This window comes from Hyla sarda, chromosome 3 (assembly GCF_029499605.1).
Source record: "Hyla sarda isolate aHylSar1 chromosome 3, aHylSar1.hap1, whole genome shotgun sequence".
Lineage (NCBI taxonomy): Eukaryota > Metazoa > Chordata > Amphibia > Anura > Hylidae > Hyla > Hyla sarda.
Window position 1 is genome coordinate 4,652,503 of NC_079191.1, and position 13,131 is coordinate 4,665,633.

At 47.9% G+C, this 13,131-nt stretch overlaps 1 protein-coding gene across 4 annotated transcripts in view; it reads left to right on the top strand.

Annotated features, from left to right (window-relative positions):
• Positions 1 to 13,131, top strand: part of LOC130361114 (whey acidic protein-like) — a 296,171-nt gene that overhangs the window by 81,606 nt on the left and 201,434 nt on the right. The gene's annotated exons all lie outside the window — the stretch shown is intronic.

A 13,131-nucleotide genomic window follows, 5' to 3' on the forward strand; every position in this document is an offset into this window, starting at 1 on the left:
TTTTTCATTTAAATTTCCTTACACAAAAAAATATTTTTTTTTTTTCAGTTTACCATACATTTTCTAGTAAGATGAGTGCTGTCATTACAAAGTACAGCTGTTCACGCAAAAAACAAGTAAATGGAAGTATAAAAGAGTTATGGATTTTAGAAGGCGAGGAGGAAAAAACGAAAATGCTAAAATAAAATGTGCTGTGTTCTTAAGGGGTTAATCTACTTAGTCACAGGAGTTAATCCCCCAAAACAACCGGAGCAGGTACTGTTAAATGCCCCGATACCGGAGACATCCGGAAACTTATTCATCCTATGTTCCTGGCTGCCAAGATTGCCATCCCCATGAGTTGGAAAGCTTAATTTGGCCATTTGCATCTGTTCAAATCTAAGTTAAATTGGAGACAGGCCAATGATAAATTATAATCTGAAAAAAGCAAAAGAGGGAAGACCGGCAGGAAGGCGCCTAGTGTGATACCGTTGACGACAGGTGAGGGGGGTTAGTAGGAGAGTAGGTAATGGATGCTCACCTTGAGCGAGCAAAAAACTCTCATATAGACCCACAGTGGGGTTAGTGGTATAGATGATAGTCCACCGGATGCAGCTGCTAAGCCCAGGGTACAGGACAGGACTAGCCAGTCCTGGAGAGATATGCAGTGGAGAGGAAGAAAAAACCCTTTCAAAGGGCGCTGCTGTTGTCCTGGTGAGATGAAGATAAGAAGCCCAAGGCAGAAATATTTTGCAAGGTATAGCTTCTTTATTGGTGCAGAATCATAGCAAGCAGGGATACAGACAGGATAACGCGTTTCAGGGGACAGCGCCCCCTTCTTCAGATCAGTGCTAACATCTAGTGGGGGTTACATAGTATATATACACTTAAAAATGGCGCCAAACATAAGGGGGAGGGGCTACAGTAAAAAGGGGCACATACTGTAAGAGCATAATACATAAATCAAAATAGACATCTAGAACATAAATAACTATTCTAATACATAGAATAGTCTAATGGAGTGGCGCTATTATAAAAAAATCACTAACTTTGGCATCTATAAATTGATAATGATAAATTATAAAGCGTCTGTCAGTATCCGGGCGGGTAGCTGGTAGCGGAGGCTGGTGGTGGATCCGCTGTGCCAGAGAGGTGATGACGTGGGCCGTACCAGGGGAACGGAATCTAAGGGATTACTGGTTTTCACCAGAGCGCACCACAAAGCGGGATGGACTTGCTGCGGCAGGTAACCCCCAGGTCGTTCCACCCAGTAGCGACTCAACCTCTCTGGCTGCTGAGATAACGCAAGGTACAAGAGGATCAGGCAAGGCGTAGTCAGACGGAGCAAATGGTCAGGGCAGGCAGCAACAGTTCACAAGTGGTAGTCGGTAGCAACGGGTCGGCAACAGGCAAGGAATACACAGGAACGCTTTCACAATGGCACAAAAGGCAACAAAGATCCGGCAGGAGGCTGTGGGAGGGGAAGGTGCACAGGCAGTGCACAGGTGCAGGCCTAATTAAGTCCAAACAGCACTGCCTCTCACAAACCTTAACCCTTAATACCCACTTTGGGCCAGGCACCAATCACTGGTGCACTGGCCCTTTAAATCTAAGAGTCCCCGCGCACGCACGCCCAAGAGAGCGGGGACGCACACGGCGAGACTCAGGAGCGCTGCCTGGGGACACATGCTGTGAGCGCTCTGAGGCCAGCAGGGGCCTCGGAGCGCTCAGCGTAACAGTACCCCCCCCCTTTGGTCTCCCCCTCTTTTTGGTACCCATGAACTTGAGGATGAGGCTGCGGTCCAGGATGTTTTCCTCCGGCTCCCAAGACCTCTCCTCAGGACCGCAGCCTTCCCAGTCGATCAAGAAAAGTCTTCTCCCCCAGATAAACTTAGATGCCAAGATTTCTTTCACTGTAAAGATGTCAGAAGTTCCGGCCACGGGGATAGGAGTGGTGACCTTGAGGGAGAACCTGTTAAAGACAGCAGGTTTGAGGAGGGAGACATGAAATGAGTTGGGAATTCTGAGAGTGGAGGGGAGATGGAGCTTATAAGCCACTGAGTTAATCCTCTTCTTAATCTTGTAGGGTCCCAATTAGTGAGGACCCAGCTTGTAACTTGGGACCCTAAATCGAATGTACTTGGCCGAGAGCCACACCTTGTCACCAGGAGAAAACACCGGAGGAACTCTGCGTCTTTTGTCCGCTTGGGACTTCATGCGGGCAGATGCTTTAAGTAGAGCGCTGCGAGTCTCCCGCCAAATAGAAGAGAAATCCCGGACAAGCTCATCAACTGCTGGAACAGGAGAAGTGGAAGACAACGGCAGAGGGGGAAGAGGATGACGACCGTAAACCACGAAAAATGGAGACTTGTTCGAAGCAGAAGAATTTCTGTAATTATAGGAGAACTCTGCCCAAGGAAGCAGATCAGCCCAGTCATCGTGGCGCGAGGATACAAAATGGCGAAGATAATCCCCCAGGATTTGATTCACACGTTCCACTTGGCCGTTGGATTGGGGGTGATGAGAGGATGAGAAATCCAGCTTTACCTTGAGCTGTCCACAGAGAGCTCTCCAGAATTTAGAGACAAACTGCACCCCACGGTCTGAAACAATATGCTTGGGAAGACCGTGGAGGCGAAAAATGTGTAAGAAATGTTTTTTGCCAACACTGGTACAGATGGTAGTCCAAGCAGGGGTACAAAGTGTGCCATTTTGGAGAATCGGTCTACTACGACTCAAATGACTGTCATACCATGGGAAAGAGGAAGGTCGGTCACAAAATCCATGGCTATGTGAGACCATGGAGTCTCAGGGACAGGAAGAGATAGGAGCAACCCAGCTGGCTTCTGACGAGGCCACTTGTCCCGAGCGCAGACAGTACAAGCTTGGACGTAGTCCGAGACATCCCTCTCCATCGAGGGCCACCAATATCTTTGGGAAAGAAGCTGGAGTGTCTTCTGGACCCCTGGGTAACCAGCAAACAAGGAAGCGTGACCCCACTTGAGGACTTGAAGGCGAAAGCGATTAGGCACACAAGTTTTGCCAGGAGGAAGAGAGCGAAGATCCACCGAAGCAACGGCAATTAGACGCTCAGGCGGAATGATATGCTGGAGAGTAGTCTCGTTACCCACAACATCAGAAGAGCGGGAGAGGGCATCAGCCCTGATGTTCTTGCTAGCAGGGCGGAAGTGGATCACAAAGTTAAAACGTGCAAAGAACAGGGACCAGCGGGCTTGGCGTGGATCCGTGAAGATGCACACAGGATGGATGGAGCCCTCAAGAAGATGCCTCCATTCTTCAAGTGCCAATTTTATGGCCAACAACTCTCTGTCTCCGATCGAATAGTTCCTTTCGGCTGGAGAGAAAGTCTTGGAGAAAAAGCCGCAAGTTACGGTCTTGCCTCTGGGCGACTTCTGAGTGAGCATGGCTCCAGCTCCCATAGAGGAGGCATCCACCTCCAAGGAGAATGGCTTAGAAGGGTCAGGTCTGGTGAGAATTGGGGCGGAGGCAAAGGCGGCTTTCAAGTACTGGAAGGCTTCTTCTGCCTGAGGAGGCCACGACTTGGGATTTGCCCCTTTCTTGGTCAAGGCTACAATGGGAGACACCAGTGTGGAGAAATGTGGGATGAATTGCCTATAATAATTGGCAAAACCCAAGAACCTTTGTATGGCACGCAGCCCAGAGGGGCGCGGCCAGTCCAGAACCGCGGAGAGTTTGGCCGGGTCCATTTGTAAGCCTTGGGCAGAAATGATGTACCCCAGGAAAGGCAGACTGGTCCGCTCAAATAAGCACTTCTCGATCTTAGCGTAGAGGCGGTTCCTCCTGAGGCGGGAAAGGACTTGACGAACATGTACCCGGTGTTGGTCAAGGTTGGAAGAGAAGATGAGGATGTCATCGAGGTAAACCACCACGCAGGTGTAGAGGAGGTCCCTGATGATATCATTGACAAATTCCTGGAACACGGCAGGAGCGTTACAGAGACCAAAGGGCATCACCAGGTATTCAAAATGTCCATCTCGGGTGTTGAAGGCGTCTCCCTCTCTAATATGGATCAAGTTGTAAGCACCACGAAGATCCAACTTGGTAAAAATTCTGGCCCCACGGAGACGGTCAAAGAGCTCAGAGATCAAGGGAAGAGGGTAACGGTTCTTGACCGTGATCTTGTTAAGTCCTCTGTAGTCAATACAAGGACGAAGGGAGCCGTCCTTTTTGGTGACAACGAAGAACCCGGCTCCAGCGGGAGAGGAAGACTTCCTTATGAAACCTCTTTGTAGGTTCTCACAGATGTATTCAGACATTGATCTCTCCGGAGGACCAATCCAGGACTGGACAATGGCGCTGAAGCCAAGGCAGACCCAGCAGGAGTTCAGAGGAGCAAAAAGGAAGAACATAGAACTCCAACTTCTCAGTATGCAGGATGCCAATGTCCATCTGAAGTGGTGAAGTGCGGTACTGCACTGTAGTAGTGAGTCTCTCTCCATTGACTGTGGAAATGAAGAAAGGCTTGGGTAGACAAACCACGGGAATTTGGTACTTGTCAATCAAGGAGGCATGGATGAAATTGCCAGCAGATCCAGAGTCCAAGAAGGCTGTGGCAGTGAAGGTAGACTTGGGAGGCACGGAAAGCTGCACTGATAGCGTAAGACGTGGAGAGGAAGAATCCACACCTAGCAACGCCTCTCCCACGTTTACTAGGTGCGAGCGTTTCCCGAACGCGAAGGACGGAGAGGACAGTCTCTGAGGAAGTGCTCGGTACTGGCGCAGTACAGACACAAATTCTCGTTTCTGCGACGACTCCGTGCTTGACAAAGTCAGACGAGACCGGTCCACTTGCATGGCTTCCACAGCGGGAGGCCCAGAGAAGGGTTGCGGTGGACGCTGAAGAACCGGAGCCAGACGAGGATAGCGTCTTGGACAAGCTCTCTCCTTTTCTTGCAGAAGTTCCTCTTCTCTCTGAGAAACACTTGTCAATCCTAGTGGCCAGTAATATAAGGTCACTAAGGGTAGATGGTATCTCACGTGCAGCTAGGACGTCTTTAATCTCACTGCTTAGGCCTTTCTTTAAAGTGGCTCATAGAGCATCATTATTCCAATTCAACTCTGAGGCAAGGGTACGAAATTGGACGGCGTATTCACCCACGGTAGAGCCTCCTTGGGTCAGACTCAGCAAAGCAGTCTCTGCAGAGGTAACCCGGGCAGGTTCCTCAAATACACTCCGGAACACTTGACAGAAATTCTGGACGGAGGTAGGCTGGATCAAAGCTGTCCCACAAAGGTGTAGCCCAGGCCAGGGCCATCCCAGTAAGCAGGCAGAGTATGAAGGCCACCTTGGCACGCTCGGACGGGAACTGGTCGGCCAATAACTCCAGATGAAGTGAGCACTGAGACAAGAACCCACGGCACTGCTTCGGATCACCGTCATACTTGTCCGGCAAGTGGAGACGGCTGCTGACTGTGGTGGTGAAGCAGGTGCAGGATGAGGTGACGGCTGTTGCTGGGCAGACAGGAGTTGCTGCAACATGGCAGACAACTGATTAATTTGTTGTCCCTGCTGCGCAATTTGCTGCGACTGCTGGGCCACCATAACAGAGGTCAGCGACGCTCAGCAGAGGTACCTCAGCAGGATCCATGGCCGGTTCTTACTGTCAGGATCCGGGCTGGTAGCTGGTAGCGGAGGCTGGTGGTGGATCCGCTGTACCAGAGAGGTGATGACGTGGGCCTACCAGGGGAACGGAATCTAAGGGATTACTGGTTTTCACCAGAGCCCGCCGCAAAGCGGGATGGACTTGCTGCGGCAGGTAACCCCCAGGTCGTTCCACCCAGTAGCGACTCAACCTCTCTGGCTGCTGAGATAAGGCAAGGTACAAGAGGATCAGGCAAGGTGTAGTCAGACGGAGCAAATGGTCAGGGCAGGTAGCAATGGTTCACAGGCGGTAGTCGGTAGCAACGGGTCGGCAACAGGAATGCTTTCACAATGGCACAAAAGGCAACAAAGATCCGGCAGGAGGCTGTGGGAGGTGAAGGTACTTATAGGCAGTGCACAGGTGCAGGCCTAATTAAGTCCAAACGGCACTGCCTCTCACAAACCTTAACCCTTAATACCCACTTTGGGCCAGGCACCAATCACTGGTGCACTGGCCCTTTAAATCTAAGAGTCCCGGCGCACGCACGCCCAAGAGAGCGGGGACGCACACGGCGAGGCTCACAAGCGCTGCCTGGGGACAGCGTAACAGCGTCTTCATGGATTCTCAAGAAACCTTTTACGTCACTTGGCAGCTGTGGATACCATTTATTTAAGAGACTCCCACTTAACTCGTTCCCTTCTTCCACTGTTCTTTCGTACATATGTAGGGTTCTATCCCTTTTATACCCCTCGCTCTCTCTAGTACAGTGGTCTCAAACTGTGGCCCTCTGGATGTTGCAAAACTTCAACTCCCAGCATGCCCAGACAGCCGAAAGCCTGTCTGCCGTTTCCTGAGGATACACACTGTCCCTGAAAGGTAAATCAAGGCTTCCCTCTCAACGATAGTGCTCAAGATGTTGCACAACTTCAACTCCCAGCATGCCGGGAGTTGAAGTTTTGCACAGTTTTAGACTCTAGTATGTCTATATTGTCTTCCTTTATGTCTCTCTCTTTTTGCTCCTGGAATCTTCGAAAAGTTTTTTTTTTTTCTTTCAAATTATTATTTTTTTTTTTTTTTTAGATTAAATGTGATAGCCCGGGGCAGTAGGGTATATGGCGGTGTAGCTGTGCGGTTACTAAGGGTGCTTGCTTAACCCTTTCTATTCATGACGCCAGGGTGAGGGCTCCTCTGCAATGCTTGTCCTACCACCACCCTTCCCAAGAGCGATATGGAGGTATAGAATAATTGAAAGTCCACAACCAAGAATTTGCTAAAAACAATCTGAACTTTACTGAAGATTTTTTGCAAACTTCATAACCGGAACAGTCTCTATACAGGCAAAGTTTCTTAGAGATTGACAAAGGTTGAGACCCTAAGCGATTTAGAGTCCGTAGACTGATATGCGCTGTTCCACTGGATTTAGGGGATTTAGTTTCGGTCCAGTAGTCACACTAGCTTTAGCAGGGATTTAGTTTAGGACTCACGGTTTAGTTTAGCTGAGGCCGGCAGGTTTTCTGGCCTAGTTTGTCTTTGAAAGTTGCGCAGATCCGTCCTGCTAGTCTGGCATCCACGAGAGCAGCAACCCAAGAGAGTGATAATTGGCTACAGCTCCCTTATATGGGCAGGGGCTGGACTTGTGCTATTTGGTCCAATACTTCTGTCAATCATCTTTACAAAGGGTTATGGGTAACATGTGACCCAAGGACCCCCAAAGGTCCTCCAAAATACCATAGAGGAATTAACATAGTCACATGACCGAAGGTCCTTCGACGCTAACAAGGTAAGTATACTACTATGCATTATATTAGATATACACATTATTAAATATATGCACATAAACATTATAGAGCTACAGAAGGAGGAGACTAGGGGCTGTCCCACCTGGGGGACCCTACCTGAATGTAGTAACTCTGACTTTGGGGACCACCATACAAGGTACGGTATGCAAAACGGTACCGGGACACCACATAAAGAACAATGAACAATGCACAGAGTCAATGTCAATAGAAAAAAATTAAGGAGGTATAAAGTACAGCCAAGGACACTTAAATCAAAAGAACAGATATACAATGGAGCAGGAGGGCAGGGAACAGGATGAGGAGGCCTGCGTCGCCCAAGATAAGTGATGATGGCGTACAATAAGGACACTTGCTTCGCAGAGAATAACAAAGTGTTTTTTATTCAGCAGCGCAGATCAGAGACGTGGAGCATAAGTATGTGCACATGGATAATGAAATGGACACAGTGACCAGGGAGATGAGACTTTTGTCTAAGGCACAGCAGGCATTACAAGATAAGGTGGATGACCTTGAAAATAGGTCCAGAAGGAACAATTTGAGGGTAGTGGGTCTGGCTGAATCCATACCACACAACCAGCTTGTGAACTTTTACTCCATTGAGCTACCTAAGGCACTCGGCTTGGAGGGCGGCTATATAGTGGAGAGAGCGCATAGAGTGGGTCCCCCTATGCAAGCTGATGTACATAGACCTACCCGTACCCCGAAAGCAAGTCAGGTCATCGCACGCTACCTAAACTATGCAGATAAGGAACTCATCCTGCGCACCTTTAAAAAACGCAACACTCCGCTTCTTTATCAGGGGCAGAAGGTGTTAATTTTCGCAGATTACTCGTCTGAAGTGGCGCAGAGGCGAAAAGCTTTTGCTCCGTTCTGTACCTCGTTGATTAAACAGCAAATTAGATTTACTCTACAATACCCCGCTATATTGCGAGTGTTTGGGAAGGACGGCACTTCTACTACTTATTCGTCTCCTGATGAAGCGGCTACACTGCTGGACGCTACGGAGGATATGGAAGCGTCTGCCAGAACAGCGCAAAAACGCAGACGCGATGACAAGGCCCAAACGAGCCCTACCCCCACGGGGTGAACGTTAGCATTGACTACCACAAGGGCTACTCTATTGATTGCTGGTAACTTTTCGCATATTACTATGCCGTTGCACATGTATGTGCGCACATGGTATATTTAGGGGGGGGAGCGGGTCAGGAGGACCTAATTTGATATTGCATACTTACCAAATGTTCTCTTGTTGTGTTGTACACTGACATATATGGAGGATTATTGTCTACCTAGGATTACTCGTTCTATATCATGTTTGTTCTCTGTCTTTAACCTGGGGGGGGGGGGAAAGGGGCGATAGAAAGTTATTGTACTAAGGGGTGGGGGCGGGGTGTCTGGGAATAGATAAGGGCATCATTTCTAGGTGGTTCAATGCCCCACCATCTTCCGTCAGTGAAAAAAGTGAAGCCATTAGACTCTTAGGCATTGCACAAAATGTTCTTAGGTTCCACAGAATGTGGTTTTTTAAGTTCTTTTTCTTTTTTATTGTTTTTATTCCATGTGACTCTACGCTAACTTCTGTCATCACTGTGGATGGTCTGTGGCGGGCTCTAGCAGCAAGTCGTCTTGATGGGCGGGCGCTGTTTGTCCCCAGGTATAGTCTTGTCAAAAGTCTAATTGTCTATATAGTGGAATGACCGTCACCTCCTGGAACATTAAGGGACTACGGTCCCCGGCCACACGGCGTATGGTGTTACGCCACCTAAATAAGCTTAAATCTACGATAGCCCTTTTACAGGAGACACACTTAGAGGAGGGGGATTTTTGTAGATTGGGGCAGATGTGGGTGGGAGCAGTATATGGCTCGGCGGCTGTGCATGGCAAGGCAGGTGTTGTCATCCTGGTTAGGAAGTCGTTTGAGCACACGCTGGTCTCGCAACACTCTGATACGGAGGGTAGGTTATGTCACATTGTGGTCGACTCTGCTCTGGGACGACTGAGTATCTATAACATTTATGCTCCTAATAATCAGCATACTCCCTTTTTCCGTACACTACAGGATACTGTCAGAGATGACACTGAACGGCACATATTGATGGGGGGCGATTTTAATACGGATCACTCGACTGTGGAGGACAGGAAGCGGACTACTGGGGAGGGAGGCCAACGATGTGACGGGGAGCACTGGCTGACTGACTTTTTAGACTGCACGGACATGGTTGACGTCTGGAGGTACAAACACCCGGATGAGCGGGCGTACAGTTTTTAGTCGGCGATGTGGAAGGCTTGGTCGCGAATTGACTACTTTTTAGTATCTACATCTCTACTACATAGGATAGAAAGGGTGGACATATTGGATATAGCTATTTCTGATCACGCGCCTATACAGTTGGATGTTTCCCGGGTTACACCAAAAGGCACTGATATTCTGTGGCGCTGCCCCTCGGCTATAGCCAAATCCCCTGACTTTCAGGCACACCTGACAACCCAAGGCTGTTTTGGGATACTGCAAAGGCTGTGCTGAGGGGGAGAATCATGGCATATGTAACACACAAGAAGCGCAGCGCGACTTTGGCTTTTAAAACTGCTACACGGATGCTGCGTTCCTCTTACACTTCTTTTTTAGAAGACCCAACTGATGAACACAAGGAATCCTGGGTTAAGGCGAGGGATGATTTTGTGGAACAGCAGGAGAGGGTTGACTCACTATTTTGTGACCTGCGATCTGCGACTTTCTACCGGTATGGGAATAAAGCGGGGAAGATGCTGGCGAATTTGGCAAAGGGGTGGAGACATGTGACGGATATTCGGGCCATAAGGAATGTCAAAGGGGACCTCTACACGCACCCTCGAGTAATTAACAAAATACTGGGGGATTTTTATCAGCAATTATATGCAAGAGATGGATTGGACAGAGAGAAGGGTTTAGATTATCTACGCACCCTGAAATTACCTCAGATCACTGATTCAGATCTGGCGTCCCTTAACGCCCCGGTGACCTTATCCGATGTTAGCTTGGCTATAAAGGGCCTATCAGGTGCGAAGGCACCAGGCCCTGACGGGTATGGACCTGACTTTTATAAGATGTTGGAAAAGGAGGTGGCTCCCTCGCTGGTACAGGTGTTCAACTCTATACTGACTGATGAGGTGATGTTACCCACAGGGGATGTAGCTTATATCAAGTTTCTTCCCAAGACTGGTAAACCACCTGATGCTGCCTCTTCTTATCGCCCGATATCTCTCATTAACCAAGATTGCAAACTGTTATCCAAGATTTTGGCGGACAGATTGTCCAAGTTTTTGGCGGGGTTAATAGGACAGCATCAGGTTGGGTTTGTGAAAGGCAGGTCGGCTGTCACCAATATAAGGGCGGTGTTGGCAGCGCAAGATATGGCAGGACGTCTACATCCCTCCAGGACTCCCCCGGCCCTGCTAGCAATTGACGCTGAAAAACCCTTTGACAACATTAGCTGGACGTGGCTGGGGGATGTCCTGGATAGATTTGGAATTAGGGGCTCGTTCCGGAATTACATCAACACTATTTACAGGGCTCCTATAGCAAGGGTATATACACCGGGATTTTTGTCACAGCCCATCCAGTTACAAAAGGGGACGCGTCAGGGGTGCCCACTCTCCCCCCTGCTGTTTGATATGGCGATGGAACCCCTGGCTCGCCGCCTCATAGAATCAGATAAATGGAAGGGCATCCATGTGGGGTCCCGTGAGTTGAAACTTACCTGCTTTGCGGATGTCCTGCTACTTTTTTTGTACTCTCCGGGTGAACATGTGAAGGCGGTGATGGAGGAGTTGAGCCATTTTGGTACCTTTTCGGGGTTCAGAGTTAACCCAACCAAGTGTCAATTACTTTTCTTGGGGTCGGGAGCTGGGCCGACCCTTCCTCATGTGGGGGTAACAGTTGTATCGACTAAGATGACCTATTTAGGGATAGAAATTGGACGCACAGCTGCCGACTTATATAACTTAAACTACAGACCCTTATTTGATAAGATTAAAAGAGATCTAGCAAGATGGATGTCTTTACTTCGACACTGGTTAGTAGACAGAGTTCCGGATATTTCGGAGGTGACGGTCACATTCCTGCGTTTACTGGATATGGAATCCAGGGGGACGCTTAATGACCCAGACAGGTATGCCAAATCTTTCTATAAAAAATGGAAAGTGACCATTATGAAACTGATGCCAGATGGGGACAGGCGGCGCCTAATGCTCAAATTTAGGTCAACTGAGTGGTATGCACTGGAATCGCTTAAGGGGACTCTAGGCAACTTGGCGGTGGAATGAGGGGGAGGACGGTGCCTGAGCTGACATGTGTGCCTGTCCACATGTGATCTTCTTGTTCTGCTGGAGACTATCCGGGGATTACTGTGGCCAGTTGTACTCACATGGAATATGTTTGAGGCTACTTATGGTTTGGTTATGCAGAATTACTAAGTCCGCGCAGTTGACTCTGGGAAGTTACTACATGTATACTGTTTTTCTTCTCATTTGAGTGTATGAGGTAACTTGTGCATATACTTCTGCCCATTTATAGATGTTCGATTTAGTAATACTGTAATGATGACTTGTGTATACTTCTATGCGCTATTGTAACGCACATGTACCTGTGCGATGATATGTATACATATGTTCCTACTTTTCTTTTAAGGAAATAATAAAATTGTTATTGGAAAAACATAATAATAATTTTATTTTTTATTTTTCAATTCCTGTTTGTGAAGAGGAGATAGAGTTGGGGGATCCCCTGTGTTTAGAGGATCTACCACCTCTACATCCTCTGAATTTATTTTTCTTTTTTGTGATTTTTTGTGACATGGTTTGTCCAATAGAGGTGGGAAATACTGGGTGATGAGAGCGTGTTGGGGATTTTTGTAATCTAGAGATTGGGTGGTGTTCAGACTGTGTGTTGAAGTCACGGTTTGTTGTAATAGTGAAGAGGTCATCACCCCGGGTGTTGTGTGGACAACATGGACAGGAGAAGGGCATGAGACTAAAAAAGAGGAGGACGAAGAGACAGAGGATAGTGTGGGGGCTTCAAAAAGATGTCTGCTCTCTCTACTCAAATATCCAAACAGACTTGGGTCTATCAGCCATACAAGATACATTTTCGAATGATGCAACACTCATCACTGATCAATCTGCGTTTTTGTTAGATTCTATTCGTTTTATTTTAGACCATAACATTTTTACATTTAATGAAGTTTTGTACAGGCAGACCAGGGGCTGTGCCATGGGGACTCATTTCGCCCCTAGTTATGCTAATCTATTTATGGGGCGATTCGAGTCCCTAGTTATGGCACAGTCCCCTGCATTTATTGAGTTTGTTTGTTTTTTTCGGAGATATATTGATGATTTATTCATAATTTGGAGTGGCTCTCTCTCACGGGCAGAACAATTTGTTGGTGAATTAAACCAAAATTCTTGGGGGCTCAATTTTACTATGCAATATTCGACGGACATAATCCAATTTTTGGATCTGGAAATATCCAGATCGGATCTTGGACATATAAGTACTAAAACTTTTTTTTTTTAAAGTAGATATTAATAGTTTTCTGAACTATGAAAGTGCACATTATCCCATCTGGCTCCGTGGTGTCCCTTACGGCCAGTACCTGCGCATCAGAAAGAACTGTACATCAGATGACAGTTTTGATGCGCAGGCTGCTGTCCTTAGGGGGCGATTTTGAGAAAAAGGTTACTCCAATCAATTG